The sequence below is a fragment of the Hyaena hyaena genome, unplaced genomic scaffold (genome assembly GCF_003009895.1).
Source record: "Hyaena hyaena isolate Hyena2069 unplaced genomic scaffold, ASM300989v1 scaffold_38, whole genome shotgun sequence".
NCBI classification, from domain to species: domain Eukaryota; kingdom Metazoa; phylum Chordata; class Mammalia; order Carnivora; family Hyaenidae; genus Hyaena; species Hyaena hyaena.
In genome coordinates this window covers 5078299-5095333 of record NW_024080670.1, presented here as the reverse complement: position 1 = coordinate 5095333, position 17035 = coordinate 5078299, and the positions used below count along the sequence as shown (strand labels likewise).

The 17035-nt window shown below is 45.1% G+C and overlaps 1 protein-coding gene across 7 annotated transcripts in view; it reads left to right on the top strand.

Moving 5' to 3' along the window:
- RALGPS1 (Ral GEF with PH domain and SH3 binding motif 1) overlaps window positions 1-17035 on the top strand; it is a 272375-nt gene that overhangs the window by 16126 nt on the left and 239214 nt on the right. For 6 of the 7 annotated variants that reach the window (XM_039229484.1, XM_039229482.1, XM_039229488.1 and 3 more), the window contains exon 2: window positions 8524-8602. The exons of the other annotated variant lie outside the window; for it this stretch is intronic. The gene's annotated coding sequence lies outside the window, so the exon portion shown is untranslated. The remainder of the gene's footprint in view (window positions 1-8523; window positions 8603-17035) is intronic. 7 annotated transcript variants of the gene reach the window in all.

Here is a 17035-nt window from a genome sequence, read left to right as displayed (position 1 = left end):
AGCCTCACCATTACTGGCTCCATTTAACATGCCCAGTGGGACATATTGGAGTGTCAGAGACCATGGAGGAGTGAGTGCCCTAACAGGTGCTTGCCAGGATTAAATGGGATAATGTGTGCAGAGTGTGCGCCAATAGGAAGCTCTCAGCCAGTGCTATTATCCCTTATGTCTGTGGGTTCTGAAAAGACAGATCCAGTGATGACATGTTTATTACAGTGTTCCCACCTGGTTTCAACAAGACTGAAGGTTATGGAATTGATTGGGTTCTGGGCAGCTGGACAGGAAGAGAAAGGCTGACTCTCAATTGCTTGTGTATAGCTTCTGCCTTTTTTTAAAAAAAAGTTTTTAAAAATATATTATTTATTTGTTTGTTTATTTATTTATTTATTTGAGAGAGCATAGGGAGGGGCAGAGAAAAAGAGAGACAGAGAATCTGAAGCAGGCTCTGCACTGAGAGCAGGGAGCCCAATGTGGGGCTCGGACTCATGAACCGTGAGATCCCAACTCAGCCACCAGGCACTGAACTTGGGCCTTCTTGTATACATTTCATGTTTTCTTTGTTCTTGTATACATTTCATACCCAGTACATCCCTGGGGCATGTACTCTGCTAGCTTTTGGTAAATTGTTTATAATTCTCTTTTTTCTTATGTATAATCAAATGAAATCTATTTCTTGAGCTTAATATTTGTGGTTTGCTTAGCTTGAAGTAAAGTACAATGAGTTTTTCTTAAGAAATAGGTTATTAGTTTTTTCTACATATGTTGAGCAAAATCCTTGATAATTGGTTCCAAATTAATGAAACTTTTAAATCTGTCTGATGTGTTACGCGTACCATAAAAATGTAGAGCTGAAGGGTGTTGAAAGATGAGCTCAACTATCCAGTTTTATAGAAGAGAAAACTGAGGCACACTAAAGAGTGGTCCCAGTTGATGAGTGCCAGATGCAGTGCTGGGCCTTCACCCACAACCCTGTCCAAGGAACCTTGAATCCATTAGGGTGAGTAGAGAGGGGACTGAAGGGAATATGTCTACAAATTTTGGGTAAATAGCATATCAGGTCTCACATGTCCTCATTTAAGGATGAACAATGGAAGAGCAAACACCAGAGGGGATGCACTGAGAAGATCCCGTGACGTAAAGGGAAGTAAGCAAGGTGTGCAAGAAAGAGAGGAAGAGCAAGCTTCAGGCAGAAGGTTTCCCAGCTTCAAATGTCTTCTTTGCCCTCTCCGAGAAGTTGGAGATGCTGTGAAAGGTAAGATGATGAATCAACAGATGGAGATGGGAAAGGAGCTTGTGGACTTAAAAGCACAGAAGGAAATGAAGCACATGGTGCCAGCGTTTGGGACTGTGGCACTGCGGTATGTCAGGGGGTCAGGAGGAGGACACACTGCTGCGCTCAGAAGGGACAAGAAAACAACAGGTGTGGATGACAGACCAGCCTGGAGACCAGAACAAACAGCATAGAAGGAAGCCTCAATTCTTCTGAAGAAGGACCTGAATCTGTAGATTACAAGGGCTCATCATGAGCCAGGCAAAATTAGCAAAATAGGAGAGGACACCATTAGCATCCTGGCAGAAGGAACCTTTAAATCAAAGAAAAAAAATTAGCGAGGCTCAGGTTTACCTACGGCATAGGTGCCAGGGGGTGGTGGGGCAGTACCTGTAGAGTTTTGAGGGAAAAAGTTTTGACCAAAAAATTTTATTCTCAGCAGAAATTCTTTTCAGTTGTGTAAGGACACACCTTGTGTGCAGCTTTTGCTATACCCATGCACCATTCCGGCGGCAGCGGAAACCATTGGGAGACACTGAGAGATGAGTGAAAATAAAGGACCATCCATGGGCAAGTCATAGGAAGGACTGGCAGTGGGAGTGGAACCATTCAGGTGTCAGGTGATTTCAAAGTAGTTGTTGTGATTATGACATAAAATATACAAGTGAAATGATGGAGAGAGGATAGAACATGAAACCATAATTAACAGAGAAAGCAGGAGTTCCTGCTTAAACTAGGGATCATGCATGTGGACACACTCTCCACTCTAAAGAACTATACAAATATGAGAGACAAAAGATTTGAAAGCAAGCTCCATGCCATCCAGTCTGCCTGGACATGTGTTTTCTAGCTAATAGAATGCTGTGCAGGTGTGCAGTGTACCTGGGGCCACTTTTGTGGTGATACCTCTGGACATCATCTTTTTGAACTGCCCTGGAGAGAATTGCTTGGCACCTTCATTCTGCAGGAGGGCGTATTGCTGGTGGGAATGTGAAATGGTGCATACTCTTTGGAAAACAATATGTCAGTGTATCAAAAAATTAAGCACCAAATTGCCACACAACTTAACAATTCCATTCCTAGGTATAAACCTGGAAGAATTGAAAACAAATGCTTACACCAAAACCTGTACATGCATGTTCTTAGCAGTAGAAGTGTTATTCATAATAGCCCAAAATGGGAACCCAAATATCCATCAGGTGATGAATGGATAAACAAAGTGTGGTATTCCCATATAAAGGAGTATTATTTAGCTATAAAGAAGAATGAAGTACCGATTCTTAGTACAACATAGATGAACATTGAAAACATTCTAAGTGAGAGAAACCAGACAGAAAAGGCCACATACTGCATGATTCTGTTTTCATGAAATGTCTAGAAGAAGGAAATGCATAGACACAGAAAGTAGATTGGTGGCTGCCAGGGAGATGGGGCATAGGAGTGAGTGCTAGTGGGTACTGGGTTTCTTTTGGGGCTGATGAAAATGTTCTGGAATTAGATAGTGGAGATGACTGTGCAACTTAGTGAATATGCTAAAACCTGAGTTCTAGTGTAAAAGGGTCCATTTTATGGTATGTAAATTATATCTCAATTAAAAAAAAAAAGTTCTTGGGGCGCCTGAGTGGCTCAGAGAATTGATGATACTAAGTTATAAATAAAGAGGCTTCTTGGGGTGCCTGGGTAGCTCCATTGGTTAAGCGTCCGACTTCGGCTCAGGTCATGATCTCACGGTTCGTGGGTTCGAGCCCCGCGTCAGGCTCTGTGCTGACAGCTAGCTCAGAGCCTGGAGCCTGCTTCACATTCTGTGTCTCCCTCTCTCTCTGACCCTCCCCTTCTCACACTGTCTCTCTCTCTCTCTCTCTCTCTCTCTCTCTCAGAAATAAATAAAACATTAAAAAAAAAAAGTTCTTTTTCTTATTGTTAAATGTTAATTGTGGAAAAGTAAGAAAATAAAGATAGACGTCCCCCCCAATGCAGCCATCATCTCTTTTTATCTTTTTTTTTATTGTTGAAGTATAGTTGCCATTAGCTTCAAGTGTGCAACATAGTGATTTGTGATTTGACAATTCTATGCATTACTCACTGCTCATCATGATAAATGTAATTATCATCTGTCACAATACATTGTTATTACAATATTATTGACTGTATTCCCTATCTGTACTTAATAAATTTTTTTTAATGTTTTATTTATTTCCTGAGAGAGAGAGAGAGAGAGAGAGAGAGCGAGCGAGCATGAGCAGGTCAGAGGGTCAGAGAGAAAGGGAGACAAAGAATCTAAAGCAGGCTCCCAGCTTGGGGCTAGCTGTCAGCACAGAGCCCCACTCAGGGCTCGAATCCATGAACTGTGAGATCATGACCTGAGCCAAAGTCAGACACTCAACCGACTGAGCCACCCAGGCGCCCCCTATCTGTACTTTTCATCTCCGTGACTTAATACTGGTATAATACTTTGTACCTCTTAATCCTCTTTCGCTTATCACACACCCACTTCCCCTCTGGCAACCACCAGTTTTCTGCATCTGAATCTGACTTTTTGTTTTATTTTTTAGGCTCTCCATGTAAGTGAAATCATATGGTATTTGTCTTTCTCTGTCTAATTTAACTTAGCATAGTACCCTCTTGATCCATCCATGTAGTCACAGATAGTAAGATCCCATTCTTTTTTATGGATGAATAATATTCCATTGTGTATATATGTATACCATATCTTTATTCACTCATCTATCAGTGGACACTTGGGCTGCTTCCATATCTTGACTATTGTAAATAATGCTGCAGTAAACACACGGGTGCATATATCTTTTCCAATTAGTGTTTTTGTTTTCTTTGGGTAGTTACCCAGCATTGGAATTAATGGATCATAGGGTGGTTCTCTTTTTAATTATTTGAGGAACCTCTGTTCTGCTTTCCGCAGTGGTTGCACCAGTTTATACTCATATCAACAGTGCACGAAGGTTTCTTTTTCTGCACATCCTCACTGACACTTGTTATTTCATGTCTTTTTGACACTAGCCATTTTGACTGGTGTGAGGTGATAGCTCATTGTGGTTTTGATTTGCATTTCCCTGATGATGAGTGATGTTGACCATCTTTTCATGTGTCTGTTAGCCACTTCCATATTTTCTTTAGAAAAATATTCAGAGCCCTTGCCCATTTAAAAATCATATTTGGTATGATTTTGCTGTTGAGTTGTATAAATTATATATTTTGCATATTAACCTCTTATTGGATATGTCATTTGCAAATATCTTCTCTCATTCACTAGATTGCCTTTTTGGTGGCTTCCTTTTGCTGTACAAATGATTTTATTTATTTTTTATTTTTTTATTTTATTTTATTTTTTAAAATTTATTTCTAGGAGAGAGAGAGAGAGAGAGAGAGAGACAGTTTGAGCAGGGGAGGGTCAGAGAGAGAGGGAGATACAGACTCTGAAATAGGCTCCAGGCTCTGAACTGGCAGTCAGCACAGAGCCCGATGCGGGGCTCGAACCCACGAACCGCGAGATCATGACCCAAGCGAAAGTCGGGCGCTTAAACGACTAAGCCACCCAGGCGCCCAATTTTATTTATTTTTTAAAGTCTATTTTTTAATTTTGAGGGAGAGACAGAGAAAGAGCATGAGCAAGTGGGGGAGGGGCAGAGAGTGAGGGAGAAAGGGAATCCCAAGCAGGCTCTGTGCTATCAGTGCAGAGCCTAATGCAGAGCTTGAACTCACAAACCTTGAGATCATGACCTGAGCTGAAACAAAGAATCAGACACTTAACCAACTGAGTCACCCAGGCACCCCTGTATAGATGCTTTTGATTTTTGTGTTGACCTATTTATTTTATAACTAGAAGTTTGTACCTCTTAATTCCCTTCTCCTGTTTCACCCATCTCCCCACCCATCTCTGCTCTGGTAACCACTAGTTTGTTCTTTGTATTTAAGAATTTGTTTTGTTTTGTTCCAAGATTCTGGACATAAAATCATATAGTATTTATTGTTCTCTGACTTATTTCACTTAGCATAATAATACCCTCTAGGTCTATCTGTGTTGTTACAAATGGCAGGATTTTATCAGCCATCATCGTACTGTTAATACTTGGTGTACATATGTCCAGACTTTGTCTGTGTCTCCAAGCTGGACTGATAGACCATTTTATTCTTTTCTTCTGTCATGATATGTTTATGTGGATGGGCATAGTCCCCAAGCATGTTCTTTTATTTATTTATTTTTTATTTAAAAAAAAAAATTTAATGCTTATTTAGTTTTGAGACAGAGAAGGACAGAGCATGAGCTGGGGAGGGGCAGAGAGAGAGGTAGACACAGAATCTGAAAAAGTTTCCAGGCTCTGAGCTATCTGTCAGCACAGAGCCTGACGCAGAGCTCAAACCCATGAACCGCGAGATTATGACCTGAGCCAAGTCAGACGCCCAACCGACTGAGCCACCCGGGCCCCCCCAAGCATGTTCTTTTATTAAGTGTTTTAGCCTCTCGTTAGAGTGTTTATGTTGGAAACAGAATTTCTCTGCAAGTGGAAACAGTACACTGAAGTCCAAAGACCTGGGGTCCTGTTCAGACTCACCTTACGTTTGAGAGAGGCACTTAATTTCACTCCCCTCATCTTTTAAAGAGAGAGTGTGTGAGTGGGGGAGAGGGGCCAAGGGAGAGAGAAGATCTTAAGCAGGCTCCACGTGGAGCCTGACATGGGGCTCAATGGGGCTCAATCCCACGAACCCTGAGATGTTGACCTGAGCCAAAGTCGAGTCAAACACTCAACCACCTGAGCCACCCAGGCGCTTCTCACTCTCCTCATCTTTAAAAGGAATTGTGATACTTACTTTGTGATATCTTGTCCACAAGGATGGCTAAAATGAAAACCAAAACCAAAACCATATCAAGCTGGTGAGGATGTGGAGCAGCCAGAACTCCCTGCCCTGCTGGCGGGAGCGTAAATTGCTTTAGCTACTTTGGAAAACTGTATCATCTATGGAAGCTGAACGTACACTTACCTTACAACCTAGCAATTCCACTCCAAGGTACCAGCCCTACAGAAGGGCACGTAAGTGTGTACCAGATGTCATGCTTAGGAATGTTTAGGCAGCACCACCTGTAATAGCCCAAACTGGAAGATCCCAGTGCCCACCAGCAGCTGAATGGACAAATACACGTGGTAAACACCCACAGTGGAAAAACCATAACAGTAAAAGTTAATGAATAACAATTCAGTGAAAAACCCAGGACAAATTTTGCAAATATAGTGCTCAAGTGCTCAGTCAGACACAAGATTTATTTACTGTGTGATCCCATTCATGTAAAGTTTAAATAGAACCAGCCTATGCTGTTAGGAATCAGAATACTGGCTACCTTTGGGGGGCAGGTAGTGATAGAAGGGGGTGCAGTGGGTTTCTGGGGGTGCTGGTGATGTTTGGTCTCTCCTTACGGGTGCTGGTTACATGTACTTTGTGCGAATTCTTTGACCTGTGCATTTATATTGTGTGCACTTTTCTGTACATATGTTGCACATCTGTAAAAAGTGTATTTAAAACACTGAGAAAAGAGAAGCATATCAGTCACATTGCTCTTGTTAAAACTATTATTACCAATGAGAATGAAAGTTTTTTGTATTGATGAATAAAATTATTTTAACCTATTTGATCTTTATCGCTTTGATCATTGTATTTGTTTTCTAATATATGTAACACGGTACATTAGAATGTGTACTTAATTTACAAATAAATAATATGTATGTTAGAGGTGTTTGCTTACTATTTCTCAGCCGTTGGTAGTGAGGGATCAGAAGGTTTGGTGAGCTGTGTGGCTCAGGCTGGCAGCACTGGGGCCGCCTGAGCGCAGCCTGGCTGCCGGAAGCAGGTGGGCAGCAGGTGGGCAGTGGGTGAGCCTTCAGCAGTTCAGTGGGCATCTGTGTTTGGGTTGGTTTCCCTGTTGCTGGAGCACAGAGTGTGAGACTCAGCAGAGCGGTGGTGAAGCTGGGGAGTGAGGCAGGCGCCAGGTCTCCAGGGCGAGGGCCTGAGGGGAAGCTCTGAAAGGTGAGAGGACAAAAGGAAGGGGTCGGCAGAAGAAAGGAGGCAGCAGAGGAGGCCAGTGGGGCTAACTGGGAAGGGAGGAGACAGAGCCACAGAGTCACTATTAGGGGCCGAAAGCTGAGTTTCCGGAAAGAGAGACTGGTGAACCAAGGGGTGGGAGAACCTGAGGTCACTAGCCTCTGCGGTGTCTTGGTGGCTTGGGAGGGAGCAGCCCCCTGCTCAGGTAGGGTGTGTCCAAGCGGGTGGTAGTGAGATGGGGTGGTACTGAGGAAGTGGGGGTGTCTGATGGGTAGTAGCCTGGAGTTCAAGGGTCAGAGCTCTTTTGAAGACCGGAGAGGACTGCAGGTGTTCTTGGGGAGAGGGGAGGACCAAGAGAACGGAAGACATTGGGCTTGCAAGCGAGAGGTGGCTGAGCCCTGAGCCCAGGCCAGTCGTCAGCCCTGGGTCTCCGGCAGCAGCCTCTTTCTCAGAGGTGGGAGCGGAGGACCAGGAGTAGATGCAGAAACATTTAGGTTAAAGGAGGGACCCGAGGGAGCTGAAGTCCACTTTTGTCTGTGAAGGAGGTGGTGCGGCCGCCCACCTGCGTGTGGAGTGAGCTGTGAGGTGTGGAGAGAGGGGGTGCTGTGGAGGACAGAGACCAGTGATGGGGGGGGCTTTGCAGGCCTTCTATGCAGGACGCTTGTCTGTGCCACCGGGCTGCTGAGTCGGGACGTGCCAGCCGCTCCCTCCCTTGTATGCACACTCTTTTTTCAACAGCAGTGTGCTCGGAGGGCAGGGTGTTTGTGTCTGGGTACTCCTGAGTTCCTTCCGTGCTGGGTAGTGCCTGAGGCCATGGCTGGTGCGTTGGGCCTGCCGGAATGCATTTTCCCTTGGAGTCCATGCTTTTCTTTGGGGGTGATTCCCCAGGCAAACCCTCACACACTTACCGCAGCATGTATCCAAAGCATGATGGGAAAGAAGTTTAAGAAGTTTCAGTTGATTTTGATGCATTTGGACAGGCTTTACTACCTGGGAGGCTAATAGTGATATCAGCCATTGACCTGTGGGAAAAGGATTTGACATTTCAAAGAACAGGTTGAAATCAGATCTTCTAGCACCGTAGTTGGTCTGACCTTGCTGAGCTTTGAAAAACCGTAGTTGGTCTGACCTTGCTGAGCTTTGAAAAACCAGTCTTCCCATATGGAACATCATTGTAAATGGAGTTATTCCTCCTACTTTTACAGCGGCTACTGTTTGCAAAGAGACGTGCGGGGATGGTATGTCCTATTGGCCTGGGATTATGAAGCCCCACATGTATTCCTGGTAAGTTGGCTTATGGACACACAGTGAGGTGTGCTGTCTCGAGCAGGGCCGTAAAGGACAGGCATTGAAAGGTGCACGCTGGTGCAGGTGATCTGGGTGGCGGTGTGGTCAGGGCAGCCTCATGCCACATGGGCCTCCTCCGCGGGGCTGAGGAGCTGCAGGGTGGCTTTTGGGACCTCAGACATCCATGCAGAAGTTCCTTCTTGTCAGATGAAACTCTGAGGTTTTCTCTGTTGGTTCTTGGATCAAGGGCTTTTCTTTTCTCTGCCTCCTCCTGGTGCAGCGCCCCTTCTTGCTCCCTTGTTATGCTGTTACCCGTTTGCTTCCAGGGGTAAGAAGCCAGATGTTCTGTGTCTGACTGCCCAGCACCTGGGATGACTTCCTTTCTCTCAGCCTCAGGCTGTCCGCGAATCTTCCCCACAGCCCCCTCCCCTCTCTCCCTCCAGTTCAGCTGCCCTTGCCTCAGACCCTTCATCAGAAAGGCCAGCTCTTGTGTGAGTTGCTTGGCCGTGGGAGGAAGGGTGAAGGTATATGAGGACAGATAAGACGTGGTCATTGTGGTCATTGTCGTCAAGAGGCCGCACTCTGGTGGTCAGTGCCCTGCCCGCCCTTGCCTTCCCCGCCCCCGTTCCTGCTCCCTGAGATTCTGCGAGCCCTGTCTGGCACCTCTTCTGAGAAGGATTTTCTCTGCTCCCCAGCTCCTTGGGGCTCTCCTTCCTTTCAAACCCTCGTGGCACATGTTTTAACTTCCTCAGGGTCCTGCCTACATTTTGCATCGCATCATGCTTTTTTGATGTACTCTGTACCTCCTACCTTACCTCCTTTACTAGACTTTAAACTCTTTTTTAAAGAGGTATTTATTTATTTTTGAGAGAGAATGTGAGCATGTGCACACACAGGAGTAGGGGAGGGGCAGAGACAGAGGGAGACGAGGATCCAAAGCAGGCTCCATGCTGACATTAGAGAGCCTGACACGGGGCTCCAACCCACAAACCTTGAGATGATGACCTGAGCTGAAGTTGGACGCTTAACAGACTGAGCCACCCAGGCTCCCCTAGACTTTAAGCTCTTTTTTTTTTTCAGTTTTTTTCTTAAATTAAAAAAAATATTTATTTTTGAGAGAGACAGAGTGCAAGTAGGGGAGGGGCAGAGACACAGTGAGACACAGAATCTGAAGCAGGCTCCAGGCTCTGAGCTGTCAGCACAGAGCCCGATGCAGGGCTTGAACTCACGAACTGTGAGATCATGACCTGAGCTGAAGTCAGATGCTTAACCATGTGAGCCACCCAGGTGCCCCCAGACTTTAAGCTCTTTTCAGGTGGGGGTTGTGTCTTGCTCATTATTGTACCCATGCAGTGCCTTGCTCAGTGCCTTATACACAGGAGGTGCTCAGTAAATATTACCAGACTGAAACCAACTTGGACTGTCTTATAGCTCTCCATACCCATCCCCTTTATGGCCATGGTTCTTGGATCTTGAGACAACATAAACTATTGAAAGGAGGAGAAGCAGAGAGTGTTTGCCTAAAAGAACGTTATGAGATTCTGTACAGGTAGGAGAAATCACAAAAATGTTAAAAGCTGAAAGATGACAATATTTTTTCAGATTGTTCTAGTAGCTTTACCCTCTTGTCAACCCATTATCACAAAAGAGGCAGAAGGTGCAGTTTCTGATGTTTTCCTACCAGGGATTCAGTCTTTCTTCATGTTACACAATTAACTACAAGTAATTCATATAGTGCTTAGAAGAAGCTCTTTCCCTGACACCCACTTCCTGGTGGGATTGGGTCCCCGAGGAGGATGCTGGAGACCGGCTGCTGGTTTAGGGGTAGGAGCACAAGACAAAACAGACTCAGAGAGAAGTGATTTCCCTGAGGTCACAAAGCAGGGTAGTGGCAGAGTTGAAATTGGACTCTAGGTCAGTCTTTTTCTAGAAGTGAAACCTCTCTCCATGGTCTGTGCTTTTGGGTCTGATTAGAACTGGATTCTGGGATGAGGTGCCTGGCTGGCTCAGTTGGAAGAGCATGCAACTCTTGATCTCAGGGTTGTGAGTTTGAGCCCCATGTTGGGTGTAGAGATTACTAAGAAATAAATAAACGTGAAAATTTTTTTAAAAAAGACTTAATAAAAGAACTGGATTCCAGGAGAGGGATGGTGGCTGCCCATTTGCTGTCTACGGGGCGTCTGAGCAGAATTGCTCCCAGTCTTGCAGGTGGGAGAGGGCTCCTCTCTCTTGTCACCACCAGGGTGGGGACCAAAGGGCAGAGGATCTACTCCCCCTTTCTCAGCAGGACGATCACGGTTCACCAGCTCATTTCACTGGAGCCCTCTTGAACAGAGACTGTCAGGTTGTCTGGGGCTTCAGGCTTCTGCCCAGAACGGGGAATACGAGAACCTGTATCCTTCAACAGGCAATGGCCGATGACAACACGTTTTCGGAGACTTGGCCATAGAAAGGGGGAAGCCAAGCTTCACACTTGGTGCAGCGGCTTCTTGGAGGCAGGATGAATGGAGAGGATGCTTAAGAGCTTTAATTCACAAGGAAGGAGCTCCCAAAGGGGTGAGACTGAAGTGCACCAGAGGCTTTCTGGAACTAAAAAACATGTCTTTTGAATTCAAAGATCAACAGAAGAGTTGAAATTAGTGGTTTGGAAGGTCACACAGAAGAAAGGCCCCACAACCCAGAACAATAATAAAAAGAAATGGAAATCATGAATTAAAATGTGAGATGCTTAGAGGCCTTATCCAGGATACCTGGCATGGGGGTGAGAGAAGGTCCAGAAGGAGAAGAAGGAATAGATGGAGGAGTAATAGAAAAGCAGTAGAAGGAAATATCCATGAACTGAAGAAAGATGTGATTCTTCAGATTCAGTGGATTCATCCAGTTCACACCAAGGCTAACACTTAACCTATTTTCTAGTAAAATTCTTAAACTCCCAAGAAGAAAGAGAAAGGTCTTTTGAAAGAAGAAAAGAGGTTTTTTTTTTTTTTTTTTTTTTTTTTGAGAGAGAGACAGCATGAGCGGGGGTGGGGTGGGGGTAGGGGTGTAAGAGAGAGAGGGAGACACAGAATCTGAAAGAGGCTCCAGGCCCTGAGCTAGGTTTCAGCACAGAGCCCGACACGGGGCTCGAACCCACAAACCGTGAGATCATGACCTGAGCTAAAGTCGGATGCCTAACTGACTGAGCCACCCAGGCGTCCCAAGAAAGAAATTTTCAAAGGACAGAGAATTAGACTGTCATTAGACTTCCCATATACAGTCCTGGAGGCTGGGAGGCAGTGGACTTTTGTCTGCGGCCTGTTCAAGGGGGAGCGGCTGCAGTCCTTTGTGTACCCAGCCACGAGGCCACTCACGGCTGGTTGCAAAAGAAAGGCGATTCAGACATGTGCGGACAAAAAACATACAGCATCTGCGAAGTGTAGCTGAGAAAATGCCATGTAAGGCTCTCCGGGGGAAGGACAGTGAAAGCAGGGCAGAGATGATGAGCTCGGGGAAGAGTGCAGGGAGCAGCGCAGAGCAGGGCACCTGTCAGCGCCTGTGGTTTATCTCCGTGCCTGTTGCTGCTGTGCGTCAGAGTGTGTATTGTGTTACGTTATTAACAATTTTAAGATAGAGGAGAACTGCTGTGTGGGAAAACATAATAGGCTGAAAATAAAAATTCTAAACCACCTTTGCAAAACCTAAGGTTGGGAGAAGGGATGAGAGAGTGAGGAAATAAGGTTCCATGTTTAGGACACTTAAATACAGGAAATAAAACATAGAAGCATTGTTATTTATTTGTCTTAAGGAAGGAGACGCGGATGCCTGGGTGGCTCAGTCGGCTAAGCGTCTGACTTTGGTTCAGGTCATGATTTCACGGTTCGTGGGTTCGAGCATCGGGCTCTGTGCTGACAGCTAGCTCAGAGCCTGGGACCTCTCTTCAGATTCTGTGTCTCCCTCTCTCTCTGACCCTCCCCCGCTGGCACTGTCTCTCTCTCTCTCTCTCTCAAAAATAAATAAAACATTAAAAAAATAAAAAAAAGAAATCATCAAGACTCTCAAAGTACTTAAAAAAACAAAAACAAAAACAAAAGGAAGGAGAAACAAAAGTTCAGTTTTGACTTTGGGGCATCAGAAGGTGTATTAGGGCCAGATTTGGTTGCATACATTAGATAAGCTCTACATGAAATGGCTTAAACATTAAGGGTTTTTATGTTTTCATCTCATGAAAAAGTAAAGAGGTAGGCAGTGTACGTTTGGTGTGGCGGAATCAATGTCATCTCAGACCCAGGGTCCTTACGTCTTGCCACTCTTCCATCTATAGCAGATTGCCTCCTCATTCAGGATGGCTGCTTGAGGGGCGCCTGGGTGGCTCAGTCGGTTAAGCATCCGACTTTGGCTCAGGTCATGATCTCAGAGTCTGCGGGTTCGAGCCCTGCGTCAGGCTCTGTGCTGACAGCTAGCTCAGAGCCTGGAGACGATTTCAGATTCTGTATCTCCCTCTCTCTCTGACCCTCCCCTGTGCGAGCTCTCTCTCTCTCTCTCAGAAATAAATAAAACACTAAAAAAAAAAAAAAAGAAAGGATGGCTGCTTGAGCTCCAGCCATCATATCTGCATTCCAAAAGCCTGAAGGAGATGGAGGGGAAGAAGGGTGTGCCCTTTCCCTTTCAGACAATTCTTAAAGGTCTCACATAGCACTAACATTTACACCTCATTGAGTAGAGCTTAGCCACATTGAGCTGTAAGGGCACACAGGGTGGGCTTAGCTAAAAATAGGAGTTCTCATACTAAAGAAGAAAGGGAGAAATAGAGAAGTTGGGATCTCTGCCTCAAAAGATAATCACTAGCAGAATACAAATTTAAACAATAGTCTTTCTTCCTTTCTTCCTTTCTCTCTCCCTCCCTCCCTCTCTTTCTCTTTCTCTTTCTCTTTCTCTTTCTCTTTCTCTTTCTCTTTCTCTTTCTCTTTCTCTTTCTCTTTCTCTTTCTTTCCTTTCCTTCCTTCCTTCCTTCCTTCCCTTCCCCTTCCCCTTCCCCTTCCCGCAAAAAAGTTATAAAGGTTGGTAAAGCCAGTGTTAGCAAGTGAGTGGGGAAGTGGGTCCTCTGACATTGCGTAGGGAGTATGAACTGTCATAACTCATGGGGAACATAATCTAAAAATACCTAACACACATTACAGTGTCCCTAATCTGGGCGTCTATCAGAGTCCCTGCTGCAGAAACAGCGCCGCTGCGAAAGGCAACGCGAAGCTGTTTTCTGTGCCTGGTGTGGCAGAAAGGCAGCCATGAATTAGGCGGTTATTACACAGAAGCTGGCTTCCTCTGTTCTGACATGGGAGAAGCCACAGACTGGTGGGTTTAAAAGATAAATTGCATAATCACGTCTCCATCAGGGGTTGCAAACTAGTGGCCCGTGGTGGCAGATAACACTGTGCCGGGCACGGTGTTAAGTGCTTTACACAATGCACTTACTCTCATCTCACAGCGAACTCACAGGTGGGTACTATTGGATCACCTGCATTCAGAGGAGGAAATTGAAGCACAGAGAGACCAAATATCTTTAAAAACATTTTTTTTAACATTCATTTCTGAGAGAGAGACAGAGAGAGAGAGAGAGAGAGAGAGAGAGAAGAGACAGAGTGTGAGCAGGGGAGGGGCAGAGAGAGAGAGGAAGACACAGAATCCAAAGCAGGGTTCAGGCTCTGAGCTGTCAGCACAGAGCTCGACGTGGGGTTTGAACCCATGGACTGCAGATTATGACCTGAGCCAAAGTCAGACACTTAGCTGATTGAGCCACCCAGGTGCCCCGAGACTAAATATCTTTCTTAAGGTCACCCAACCAATAGATGCCAGGCCCAGGATGTGGCCAGGGCTCCAAACTCTGAACTTCTATCAGCTCTGCTACCCAGCCCAAGGAGCACTGTCTAATCTCCCCCTTGGTTGCTTTGTGTAGCCAGCTCAGTGCTTTACAGATGTTCAAAATGGCAAGTGCTGGGGCGCCTGGGTGGCTTAGTCGGTTAAGCATCCGACTTTCGCTTAGGTCATGATCTCACGGTTTGTGGGTTCGAGCCCCACATCGGGCTTTGTGCTGACTGCCAGCTCAGAGCCTGGGGCCTGTTTCAGTCTGTGACTCCCTCTCTCTCTGATCCTCCCCTGTTCATGCTGTCTCTCTCTCTCTCTCCTAGAAATAAATAAAACATTAAAAAAAAAACAAAAAACAAAAAAAAAACAAAATGGCAAGTGCTGAGGGGTGTAGTTAGCCACAGGCCCCGTGTGTCTTTATTCTGTTACACTTGCAGCTTCACCACTGACGTCATCTGCCTGGGCCTCGTAGGCGTGTGAGGGGACGGCCTTGGTTTCTGGTATGAGCCCCGCTTGGTTATATGTATTTCTGTGGCGCGGCTGGAAGGCTGGAGGAATACACCTTCCTGCTTGCTGTGATTACCTCTGGTGTGTAGGAGAGGGAGGGCAGTGGGCCAAGGGTGGCCTGATGGCTTTTATTTGTACATCCTATTGGGTTTGGCTTAGAGCAACAGGAACCTGTTGCTTTTGCAGTTTAAACAGGAAGTCCAATAAAGTATAACTTATAAATAATTAAATATCAAGAAACATCCCAGGAACTGCAACGGTACCTTCCTTTCTGTTATTTCTTTTGAGATTGTCTTTGTAAACGTGACTGTTTAGTCAAGGAGACTTGAGTTTTCCTTTCTGTAAGAAGAAGGCCATCAGCTGGAACATGTGACACTTTGTGACTTTTGAGCATCTTGTTCCAGAACCTAAACTTTTATTTATTTATTTATTATTTTAAAAATATAATGTATTGTCAAATTGGTTTCCATGCAACACCCAGTGCTCAACAAGTGCCCTCCTCAGCAAGCGTCCATCACCCACTTTCCTCGCTCCCCCACCCCCCATCTACCCTCAGTTTGTTCTCAGTATTTAAGAGCCTCTTATGGTTTGCCTCCCTCCCTCTCTATAACTTTTTTTCCCCTTCCCCTCCCCCATGGTCTTCTGTTAAGTTTCTCAAGATCCACATATGAGTGAAAATATATGGTATCTGTCTTTCTCTGCCTGGCTTATTTCACTTAGCATGATACCCTCCAGTTCCATCCATGTTGCTACACGTGGCCAGATTTCATTCTTTCTCATTGCCATGTAGTATTCCATTGTATAGATAAACCACATCTTCTTGATCCATTTGTCAGTTGATGGACATTTAGGCTCTTTCCATGATTTGGCTATTGTTGCAAGTGCTGCTATGAACATTAGGGCACATGAGCCCCTATGCATCAGCACTCCTGTATTCCTTGGGTAAATTCCTAGCAGTGCTATTGCAGGGTCATAGGGGAGTTCTATTGTTAACTTGAGGAACCTCCACACTGTTTTCTAGAGTGGCTGTACCAGTTTGCATTCCCACCAACAACGTAAGAGGGTGCCTGTTTCTCTACATCCTTACCAGCATCTATAGTCTCCTGATTTGTTCATTTTAGCCACTCTGACCCATGTGAGGTGGTATTTCAAACAATCCTAAAATTTGTATGGAACCACAAAAGACCCCAAATAGCCAAAGTAATATTGAAAAAGAAAACCAAAGCGGGAGGCATCATAATCCCAGACTTTAACCTCTACTACAAAGCTGTAATTATCAAGACAATATGGTATTGGCATAAAAACAGACACAGAGACCAATGGAATCGAATAGAGAATTCAGAATCGGACCCACAAATATATGGCCAACTAATCTTTGACAAAGCGGGAAACAGTATCCAATGGAAAAAAGCCAGCCTCTTTAACTGATCGTGCTGGGAGAACTGGACAGCAACATGCAGAAGAATGAAACTAGATCATTTTCTCACACCATACACAAAAATAAACTCAAAATGGATGAAGTTACCTAAATGTGAGACAGGAAACCATCAAAACCCTAGAGGAGAAAAGCAGGAAACAACTTATTTGACCTCAGCCACAGCAATTTCTTACTTGACACATCTCAAAAGGCAAGGGAATCAAAAGCAAAAATGAACTATTGGGACCTCATCAAGATAAAAAAGCTTCTGCACTGCAAAGGAAACAATCAAAACTAATAGGCAACTGACAGAATGGGAAAAGATAGTTGCAAGTGACATATTGGATAGAGGGCTAGTATCCAAAATCTATAAGGAGCTCTCCACTTCTATAAGGAAGTGGGCAGAAGACATGAATAGACAGTTTTCCAAAGAGGACATCCAGATGACCTCTCCAGATGATACATGAAATGATGCTCAGTGTCACTCATCATCAGGGAAATACAAATCAAAACCACACTGAGATACCACGGAACCTAAACTTAAATCGACAGCAGCACAAAGGTTGCTCAGGACAGGGTCTGTGAGCCGTGGGAGCTGGAGGCCGGCTCCTGACGCGGCCACATGACCCGCTTACTGGATGTCTCGGAGTGGCAGCCGTGTGCTGTGT